The following is an 11309-nucleotide window of genomic DNA, read 5'->3' as shown; positions in this document are numbered from 1 at the left end:
GCTGCTCCCTTCAACTGATCAAATAAATCATCGATCCTCAGTAATGAATATATGTTCTTGATCATCACCTTATTCAATTTCCTGTAATCAATGCACAACCTAAGAGTACTATCCTTCTTTTTCACAAACAACATTAGTGCACCTCAAGGCGATACACTTGGCTTTATGTATCCCTTATCAACCATTTCCTTCAACTACAACTTCAGTTCCACTAACTCTAGAGTGCTCATCTTATAAATGGATCTAATCAGATACCTCTTCAAGATTTCAACGTCCTCAACATCCTTCCCTTTTTCACTAGAAACATGCACGACAAACAATACACACCCTTTCCTGCGACTATGCTTAACTTGCATAGTTGTAACAATTCTCACTGATGTAGGATTCTGATCACCTTGAAAGATTCTCTTCTCTCCATCACCATCCAAGCACTCAATAGCCTTATCATAATAATCTACCTTCGTCTTGTGAAGATACAAACAATCGATATCCAAAATCATATTGTATGATCCCAACGGAAGCACATTTAGGTGTGTTGATGTAGACATACCATTAAGCTCCAATGCACAAGCTCTCACCCAATGATGAACTCTTTTCTTCGCACCTGTATCCAACTGCACCAACCAAGACTACATGTGCTTCTTTTCTCAAATCACACTTATCCACCGGGTGAGGATTAACATAACTATAATTAGATCTAGGGCCAATCAAAATGGAAACAACTCGATCACATAACTTACCTTCCATTTCAATAATGGATGCCTCGTGATCCACATTCTTTTTATCAAATGTTACATAGATCCAAGGAATGCTTTGGGCCACATCCCCAAGTGTTTGTTTCTCATGAGCACTGTAGTTCCGAGGTCTTTGGTCCCTATGAAAGCAACAAGAGTGAAAGTTCTTAAATATAACTCGACGATGCAAGTAATTCTTCAAGGAACGAATATATTTGCGGGTGAAAGCCATCCTATCCATCTCCATGGTTATGACTTCTACATCATGGGAGCAGGGTTTGGCAATTATAATCCACAAACCGATCCTCAGAAGTTCAACCTGGTGGATCCTCCTATGCGTAACACTCTGAACATTCCAGTTAATGGCTGGGCTGCAATAAGATTCGTGGCTGACAATGTTGGTGAGCATTTAATTTGTTTCATAGCATTCCACTTTCCTTATGTACATGTGTCGTCTCTTGTTCTGAATTGGATCATACTTTTGGCATAGTGGTAATTATGGTGATTACTTATTGCAGGAGCTTGGGTGATGCACTGCCACTTGGACGTGCACATAACATGGGGATTGGCCATGGTGTTTGTGGTTACCAATGGAGCTAACGCTCTTTTGAGTCTCTAGTCACCTCCTAGAGATCGTCCACCATGCTAAGGAAAACTTCCACCATGCTAAGGAAAACTGTCATGCATAGTGAATGATCATAGCGATCCTCTATTGCTCCCACTTCATTCTTTTTCCTTCTCGTCATTTTGCTCCTAATTCCACTGTTATGTCTATCTTGGGATCCCCCACTTGTTATGACAAAGTTCAGCGCCATTATTTGTATTCACATTCAATGGCAATTCGTGGAATTTTTATATATCTAATGCAGTTACACAGACATAATGTCGGAAATACTCCATCCTTGTCACCGAGTACGTAAATGAGAATATTCTAATGTACAAAAATAAATAAACATAATGAACAAAGCACAAAATCATGAGTTGAACGAGTTTGAGTGCAAGTAAATCATTCATTTTTATAGTGGCTTCGTGTTATTGAACTAGCTTTTATTAATAATACATTCACGATCTTTTAACCTATTGTGACTTAAAAAGAAAAACAGAAATAAAACAAACCATTTCCAATTTGTTCCTTGCTGAAAATTAGCCTAAAAGAAACGAGAATCGATTCGATTAGTGAGTACCATAAGGAATCAATTCGATTAGTCAGGACATATAAAACAACAGAGTTTTTTTTTAATAATTATAGATTTACATTTATCAACAATACCTTATAAATAATGCACTCCAAATTTTATGTAATTGTAAAATTGGTATACAATAAAAATAATATTACCCAATTTTAATATTTAAATAGCTTCTGAAAATTTAAAAAATGCATTTTATCATTGTTTTGTTTATTAATTTAAATAAAATTATCAGGCTAAATTATGCATTAATGAAATATTAATTGTATATACAATTTTATTAAATTGCAATAGATTTTTTTAAACTAAAATAATCATAAGGTAAATCACGCGAGACAAAATGTTTTTGATATTTAAAACTCGATCAAAATATAACTTATTTGGGTAGTGATCACTTATCACTAGTATGCGAGACAAAATGTTTTTGATATTTAAAACTCGATTAAAATATAACTTGTTTGGGTAGTGATCACTTATCACTAGATATAAAAATATATAATGTGTTAGCACATCCATTTCTCATTTTTTGTTTATAGAAAATAAAAATGGTTGCTGTATAAGAAAGATAATGAAATTTCTTTTGTAAAATATACAAATATATATTCAATTATATCACTAGTTTACTTATTAATTTAAGTAAAATTATATTACAAATTTACATTTTTACACAATTTTATTTAAATTAAATTTTAAATAAATGTATCAACCATCTTTACACACTAAATTTGAGAAAATTCTAACCCTTTTTTTTAAATAATCGTTCATACTAATTAAATATTTATTAAGTGCATTCATATAAAACTTTCCTAGTTTTGAATTGAAAATCATTTTCCTCGTAAAAAGAATATATAAATAACCTAAGCCTTACTATAGTGTTAGTTAATCTTCAACTTTGTGATGGTGGAAACCAAAATTAAAAATATATTTATGGAGTGAATCCAGGTAAAACTTCCATAGTTTTGAATTGAGAATTATTTTCTTAAACAAATAAAATACGTATAAAATCAATTATTCTTTTAAACAAATAAAATAGATATAAAATCAAACTTTTGCTAATAATCTAGACTAAATTTTAGCTAAAAATTATTGATTATATTTTACTTCAATTAGAGTTTTAAAATTAATTTGAATGTGTATATATTTAAATGAACTTTAATATGAAAAATATCATTTTAATATATATAATTAAAAATTATAATATCATATATATATATATATATATATATATATATAATTTAGAAATTTTTAATTTTAATATATTGAAAAATATTTTTTACATAAATATTTATAAATAATGTATTAAAATGTTTTCAACTTGTATTTCATTATGTAATATAGATAGTACTACCATTTTAATTTTAATTTTAATGAATTATAAAAATAATGTTCTATAATATAGAATGGCATTGTAATTTTTATGAATTAAAAAAGTAACATTGTAAAAATTATATAACAAATTCTTTATAGGTTAGTGACAAATTCTTTATAGGTTAGTGACCATCACAAAAGTGAATATTATTAATATGAATTGTGGCAACTCACTTATATATCATATGTTTCTAGACTTCTTACTCATTTTGTTGATAAATAATAAGAATTGTTGTTTTATGATTTGTTGAAAAATAGTAATGTTGTTGTATTACTATAATATATACAAATATTTTGATTTATATTACTAGATTATTTATTAATTTAATATTATTTAGAAAATTTAGATAGTTTTTTGTTTTAAATAAAATTTTAATAATTATAAATTTACATTTATTAAAAAAAAAAAAAAAAAATTTAACCATATCTTATAAATATTGTATTCTAATTTTTTTCTATTGTAATTTCTTTTACAATAAAAATAACATTACCAAATTTTAATAATTTTATCTCATTGTAATTTTTTTATACAATAAAAATAATATTATCAAATTTTAATATTTTATTTAACATTAAATTTTTATAAATGCATTTTACCATTGTTTTCAATATTAATTTAAGTAAAATTATCAATAAAAAAATGCATTAATAAAATATTAATATAATATACCATTTTCTCAAACTGTAATAGATTTTTTTAACTAAATTAATTATGATGCAAATCATGCCATACACAAAATGTTTTTGATATTTAATACTAACAAAATATAACGTTTGTGCGTACACTACTACACAAGAGGCCCTTTTAAAATTCTAATTTGAGACGAATTCTCAACTTACCCCATTTCTATTTTTATTTATTCTGATTATTTTTTTTTTTTTTGGTTTATTTTTGTCTCAATGCCTGTTTTATTAGTGATAAAATTGTGAAACCTTCTCTTTAGTTACTTCTATTTCAATCGTGAGATACACCTTTTATCATAACGCCTTTGATTAGTGATGAAACTACACAGTGTGCTTGAGTGAAATGCAGTTTCCCGTCAGTTCAAGGTTCTTGATCCTGCGAGTTCTTCTGAAGCCTTTTCATCCCAATGCAGGCATAGCCAAGGAGGATGGGAGTGAGCTTGAGAGGAAATTATAATGATTAGAGAGAAATGGATTTTTCCATCTATTCCCGTCCAGAAGAAATTAAGGGTTATAAGAATGTGTTATGTGACATATTTGCACACGACTGGGGCATTTCCCATTCTAGAGTTTGACATCCACTATTATGTCGTTTCCCCTTCCCTTCCTAGTGGGGTTTCTTTCTGGTCACCTCCACCACACTTCCTTCACCATCACTAGATCCCCACAACGCTCCGTAGGATTCTATGTGGGTGGTTTAGGACATGCTAGCTTGCACGGTTCAACGCACGGAATTTCCAAGTACGACTCAACCATTCTTGATACTAGTGGAATGATACCAATCCCTTATGAGATTATTGATAATGGAATTATTGGCCAATTACTGGTCAATTACTAAGCTACAGGATGATAGAGGTTAAGTAATCAACCTGAGTAACCAACTCAGTACTCGAGTGCCATCGCGTTGCCATACGAACATGGTATATGGGATGAGTATGAAGCCCAAACTAAGGAGTCTCTATGATGCAGGGACATGAGATTTGAAAACAAAAGGCTTCGAATTTATTCCAAAAATAAATAAAAAAAGTTTACAAGCAAAGGAGTAGGATCCTTTAGGTGTCAATTTACAAAGTTTTCTAGATAGGATTTGAGCTAGGATTTAGGGATTGAGTGATTTTATAATTAATTCAAGTTGTTTAGATTCAGTTGAGATTCTCAAGGAGAATATCAACCATATTAGATATTGTCTAAGATTAGGCAAATTCAATCCATGGATTAAGAATCTGATTGTTAGAATGAAATGGTATTTATGTAAGTTCTGAATGATTGTAAAGGGATTTTGACTAATTTGGCTTGATTAGGCCGTGTAAGATTAAGTTACAGAAACTGTATCTCTGTGTATTTGTGTATAATTGGTCAATCCCGGAGGTGTTGTATTCCTTCGAAATATTTCTGAGTTCTGTTGATTTGCAGTTTGGCTTTTGAATTAGAGTGTGAAAACCTGTATTATATCACCAATCTTGTTTTTTTCCATGTTTTGAAATAATTTGGTTATGTTCTAAAAACATCGGAGAATATGGTTTGAGACAAGTTAAATGTAGTGGAGGCGTCAAGTTTGGCAGAACAAAGAAAATAAAACCTGACAAAATAGTGTTAACCCAAAGGAGTCTAGAACCGTCCGATCTACAAATCCAATAGATCTAACAGTCATCGCGCGTCAATAAGCTTGTGCGTTTAGTCAAGGAAGAAAGGTGGTTTTACCAGTGAAGCTATTTATCAGGTGAAGAAAAAGTGGTAAGCGGTCTTTCGAAATTCCAAGCAATTCCATTTATCGACTGACACATAGCACTCGAGTGGAGAGAGAAAACCACTTTATCGGGTGGGTAAACATCGTGCAAGATCCCCGTTTGATATTGCTGTTAACCATTGGATCAAGTGTGTTTTGATCAATGATGGAGGATCGCCAATTAGTTTTTTTGATCAGGTGAACTAACAACCATCTGATTGAAGGGTAAGATCAATGGTGAAGAATTAACACAATAATGTTTGTGAAAAAACGAATACTATAAGGAATTAACCAAAAGTTTGAATTCCTTTTGATTCCATGGTAATTGAAAGGTTGTCATATTGCAGCTAAATTTTAAGCGGTTTTGCTAATTTAGCAGAATAACCAAGTTTGAAGGTAGATGACTAATACTCCAAAGGAAAACCAAGAAGAAGTTCCACATGAACTTGCAGAAATCGTTTCTGGATTTGAACGATTGTCCATTACACCTGCACCCAGGCCACCATTTATGGTATCAGAGAAACCTATTGACACTAAATAGGATCTCAAGGATCAAAAAAAGAAATCCAACATGGCTTTCAGAGTTGGAGGAAGCAGTGGTGGTCGAAGAACAGGAAGACCAGTTGCAAATGTTGAAGCGTTGGAAGCTATGCAACAAATGTAAGCTAGATTGGAAGCAATGGAAATGGGAAGAGATGCAGATGTTGGAGATGTCAGTGAACCTAAAGTTGAACTTGCAGATGTAACTCGTGAAATGAGATTCTTTAAGTCAGTATTGAGATCCACATCCAAGCCTAGACTTGAAGTTTCAATCTACACAAGAAGCTTAAGCCCTGAGGAATTGATAGACTAGATAAATGACATGGAGAAATTCTTCAATTATGAAGAAACAAAAGAAGGAAAGAAAGTGAAGTTTGTTGTTACAAACTGAAAGGACATGCAACACCTTGGTGGGATGGAGTGCAGGCAGAAAGAAGAAGACTTGGAAAACAACCAATCAAGAATTGGAACAGTATGGTGGTAAAACTGAAAAGTAAGTTTTTGCCAAGTGATTATCAACAAACATTATTTAGACATATGCAAAATCTTAGACAGAGGCCTATGATAGTAAATGAATACACAAAGGAGTTCTACAACGTGAGTATAAGAGCAGGACAAATCCAAGATACAGATGAGAAAGTTGTAAGATATGTGAATGTCCTCAGAATGGAGATCCAAGATGAGATAAGTGTACTGTCTCCTAAAATAGTAGAAGAGTCTTATTAGATGGTATTGAAGGCTGAAGAAAAACTCATAAGGAAGCAGTCTACTAGAAATAGAGGTACTTTCTGAGGAAGGGGAAGTCAAGGTGGTAGAGGAAGATTTACAACACCTAGAGATGGAGTTAGCAGTAGCTTAAGTTAGCATGCACCCATAGGAGGTGATGCAAGTGGCAAAGGAAGTTTTTCCAGATGAAGAACAGGCAGAGGTAGAGGAAGAGGAATCAGATGTTACAGATGTAACAAGTTGGGACACAGAGCTTATGAGTGCCCAAAAAATATAGGAATGAATCAAAGGAATGCAATTGTTTCAAAAATTGAAGAGGAAACAACAAAGGTAATAGAAGAAGAGAATGTACCAGAAAAAAGGGGAATCTCTGGTAGTCAACAAAATTTTGTTAAAACCAGCTAAGGAAATTGTTGAACTACCACAGACAAAAACCTTGTTTAGGACTGTGTGTAAGGTTCAAGGGAAGTGTTGTCAGATGATAATAGACATTGGTAGTATAGATAATTTGGTTTCCACTGAAGTGGTGGAGAAGTTGAAGTTGAAAACAAAGAAACATCCAACACCTTACAAGGTCTCATGGCTTCAAAAGGGATATCAGTTGGTAGTGAATGAGCAATGTGAAGTGGAGTTGTAGTTGGGAAAGTACAAAGACAAAATTCTGTGCGATGTGATGCCTATGGATGTGTGTCATATATTGTTGGATAGACCTTGGCAGTATGACATAGGAGATATGCATGATGGAAAGAAGAACACATACAAATTTAGAAAAGATGGTGTCAATCATACATTGCTGCGAATAGAAGAAGAGGATACATCAAAGAAACATGATCCAAAGACCTTTTTGCTAAGTGGAAAGGAGTACTTGTAACAGGTGGAAGAAGATGAGGTAAGTTTTGCATTGGTTTGCAAACCCAAGGTAATAATTACTTCGACAAAAGTTTCTGATTTACCAATTGAAATTCAAGAGATGTTGGACAATTATTGTGATATCATTGTAGATGATTTGCCTCATGAGTTACCACCCATTAGAAGAATCAGTGATCACATAGATTTGATTCTAGGAGCAAATCTACCTAATAAAGAAGCTTACAGGATGACGCCCACAGAGAATGAAGAGATCAGGAAACAGGTTCAGGAACTGTTTGACAAGGGACTGATTAGAGAGAGTTTAAGTCCTTGTGCAGTGCCCACAGTGTTGAGCCCAAATAAAGATGGAGGCTAGAGAGTGTGCACTGATTCAAGAGCAATCAATAAGATAACAATCAGGTACAAATTTCATTTACTTAGAATTGAAGATTTGATGGATTGTTTGAATGGAACTAGATATTTTACAAAGTTAGATTTAAAAAGTGGTTATCATCAAATCAGAATTAGAGAGGGAGATGAGTGGAAAAATGCTTTTAAGACCAATGAAGGATTGTATGAATGGATGGTAATGCCTTTTGGATTGTCAAATGCCCCTAGTACATTTATGAGGCTCATGAATGAAGTTTTGAGAGAATTTATTGGTAAATTCGTAATAGTATATCTGGATGATATATTAGTTTACAGTAGATCAAAAGAGGAACATGTGAGACATCTGAATTATGTCTTACAGAGGCTACAACAAGAGAAGTTACTATTAAATTTAAAGAAATGTTCATTCATGAAGGAGGAGTTGGTGTATTTTGGCTTTGTTATTTCTGTTGAGGGGTTAAAGATGGATCTAGAGAAGATTAAGGCTATCATGGAGTGTCCTTCACCAAGAAGTGTATTTGAGGTAAGAAGTTTTCACGGTCTTACTAGTTTTTACAGGAAATTCATAAAGAATTTAGTAAGATCAATGCTTCAATTATTAACACAATAAAGAAGGACAAACAACCATTTAAATGGTCTGCTGAAGCAGAAAAGAACTTCCAGCTGTTAAAGAGAAAGATTACTGAGAAACCTATTTTGATTTTATCTGATTTTAATAAACCTTTTCAAGTGAACTGTGATGCCAGTGGAGAAGCCATTGGAGCTGTTTTGAGTTAGGAGGACAGGCCTGTAACTTATTTTAGTGAAAATCTGATGAGTCAAAGAAGAAATATTCTTCTTACGATAAAGAGTTTTACGTAGTGGTGCAGTCTTTGAAGAAGTGGAGACATTACTTGATGTCCAAGGAGTTCATACTGTATTCAGATAACCATGCATTACAATACATTATGCAACAACCAAAGCTTAACTAGAAGCATGCAAAATGGGTAGAATACCTTCAAAGTTTTGATTTTGTGTTAAAACATATAACTGGTCAATCAAACAAAGTCACAGATGCCTTAAGTAGAAAAATCATTTTTGTTCAATAAAGTCAAATTCAAGTGTTGTGCTTTGATTTTCTTAAAGAGTTATATGAGAAAGATCTAGATTTTAAAGAGGCATTTGAAGCTTGTACAAATCCTGTTTTGTTAGACGGAAGCAAGTGGCTAGATTATTTCCTACAAGAGGGACTGTTATTTAAAAGAAATCAACTGTGCATACCAAGTTGTTCTATGAGGGAGAATTTAATCAAGGAGAAACATATTGGAGGGCTTGGAGGATATTTTGGTGCAGACAAGACTTATTAACAGTTGAACAGGTTTTATTTTTGGCTGAAAATGAGAGCTGAAGTGGAAAAGTATGTGAAAATTTGTAAAATATATCAATATGCAAAGGGAAGGAGCCAAAACACAGGTTTCTATGTTCCATTACCTATTCCAAATAGGCATAGGGATATGGTAAGTATGGATTTTGTTTTGGGTCTACCAAAAACTCAAAGGGGACATGATTCAATTTATGTAGTAGTTGAAAGATTTTAAAAAATTGCACATTTTATTCCATGTTATAAAACCAGTGATGCTACTCACATCACTAATATGTCTTTTAAGGAGATTATAAGATTACATGGGTTACCTAAGAGCATTGTTTCAAACAGAGACACCAGATTTGTTGGACATTTCTGGAGGACATTGTAGAAGAAGCTTGGAACTAAACTGAGTTTCAGTTCTGTTTAGCATCCTCAGACTGATGGACAAACTGAAGTGGCAAACAAAAGCTTGGGTAATATTCTGAGAAGTCTTGCAGGTGGACATCCAAAATAGCAGGATCAAGTATTAGCACAGGCAGAATATGCTTATAATGATTCTCCTAATAGTAGTAGAGGGCAGAGTCCATTCTGTACAATTTACGGAATGCACCCAAGGGGGGTGTCTAAATTGAGAGACGTGGGAAAAGATGAAATGAGAAGTGCTAAACCAAAATATTTTGCTACAGAAGCTTAAGCAATACATGAACGGGTAAAACAACAATTATAGGACATCAACATAAAATACAAGAGCAGAGCAGATTTGAAGAAGAGAGAAGTTAATTTTGAAGTTGGAGATTTGGTTTTAGCACACTTGAGGAAGGAAAGATTTCCAAAAAGGGAGTATAACAAGTTAAAGTTTAAGAAAATTGGACCATGCAGAGTCTTGAGGAAATTTTCTGCAAATGCATATGAAATTGAATTATCCCCTGATATTGGAATATCTCTAATTTTCAATGTTGCTGATTTGTATAGGTATCAAAGTGGAAATGCAGATGACACAGCAGAGGATCAAGAAGAACAAGAGATTGATTGGGTAAAATACTTACCTATAGCAAAGGAATTGAAGAAAAAGACGATTTTTGACAAGAAATTGTTGAAGAAGACAAGAGGACATGAGTATTTTCAGTATTTGGTCAAATGGAAGGATCAAACAATTGCTAAGGCTACTTTGATGATGGATTCCATGCTAGAGAAGTTGGGCAGTTCTGTAGAAGAGCTCATGGACAAGAGCCCATGAAGAGTTTTGAACTCAAGAGTCTGATGCAGGAGCATGAGGCTTGAAGACAAAAGGCTTCGAATTTATTCCAAAAATACAAAAAAAAAGTTTACAAGCAAAGGAGTGGGATCCTTTAGGTGTCAATTTAAAAAGTTTTCTAGATAGGATTTGAGCTAGGATTTAGGGATTGGGTGATTTTATAATTAATTAAAGCTATTTAGATTCAGTTGAGATTCTCAAGGAGAATATCAACCAGATTAGATATTGTCTAAGATTAGGCAGATTCGATCCGTGGATTAAAAATATGATTGTTAGAATGAGATGGTATTTATGTGAGTTTTGAATGATGGTAAAGGGATTTTGATTGATTTTTCTTGATTAGGTCGTGTAAGATTAAGTTACAGAAACTGTATCTCTGTGTATTTGTGTATAATTGGTTAATCCCAGAGGCATTGTATTCCTTCGAAATATCTCTGAGTTCTGTTGATTTGCAGTTTGGATTTTGAATTAGAGTGTGAAAAACCTGTATTATATCGCCAATCTT

General features: G+C 32.9%; 1 pseudogene; it reads left to right on the top strand.

Annotated features, from left to right (window-relative positions):
* Positions 1-918: 918 nt before the first annotated feature.
* Positions 919-1353, top strand: LOC149193392 (laccase-23 pseudogene; annotated as a pseudogene).
* The last annotated feature ends 9956 nt before the right edge of the window (positions 1354-11309 follow it).

The sequence above is a fragment of the Pinus tabuliformis genome, chromosome 2_2, assembly GCF_031772625.1.
Source record: "Pinus tabuliformis cultivar Carrire ecotype Pingquan chromosome 2_2, CPIR1, whole genome shotgun sequence".
Classification (NCBI taxonomy): domain Eukaryota; kingdom Viridiplantae; phylum Streptophyta; class Pinopsida; order Pinales; family Pinaceae; genus Pinus; species Pinus tabuliformis.
This window is presented reverse-complemented; position numbering and strand designations above follow the sequence as displayed.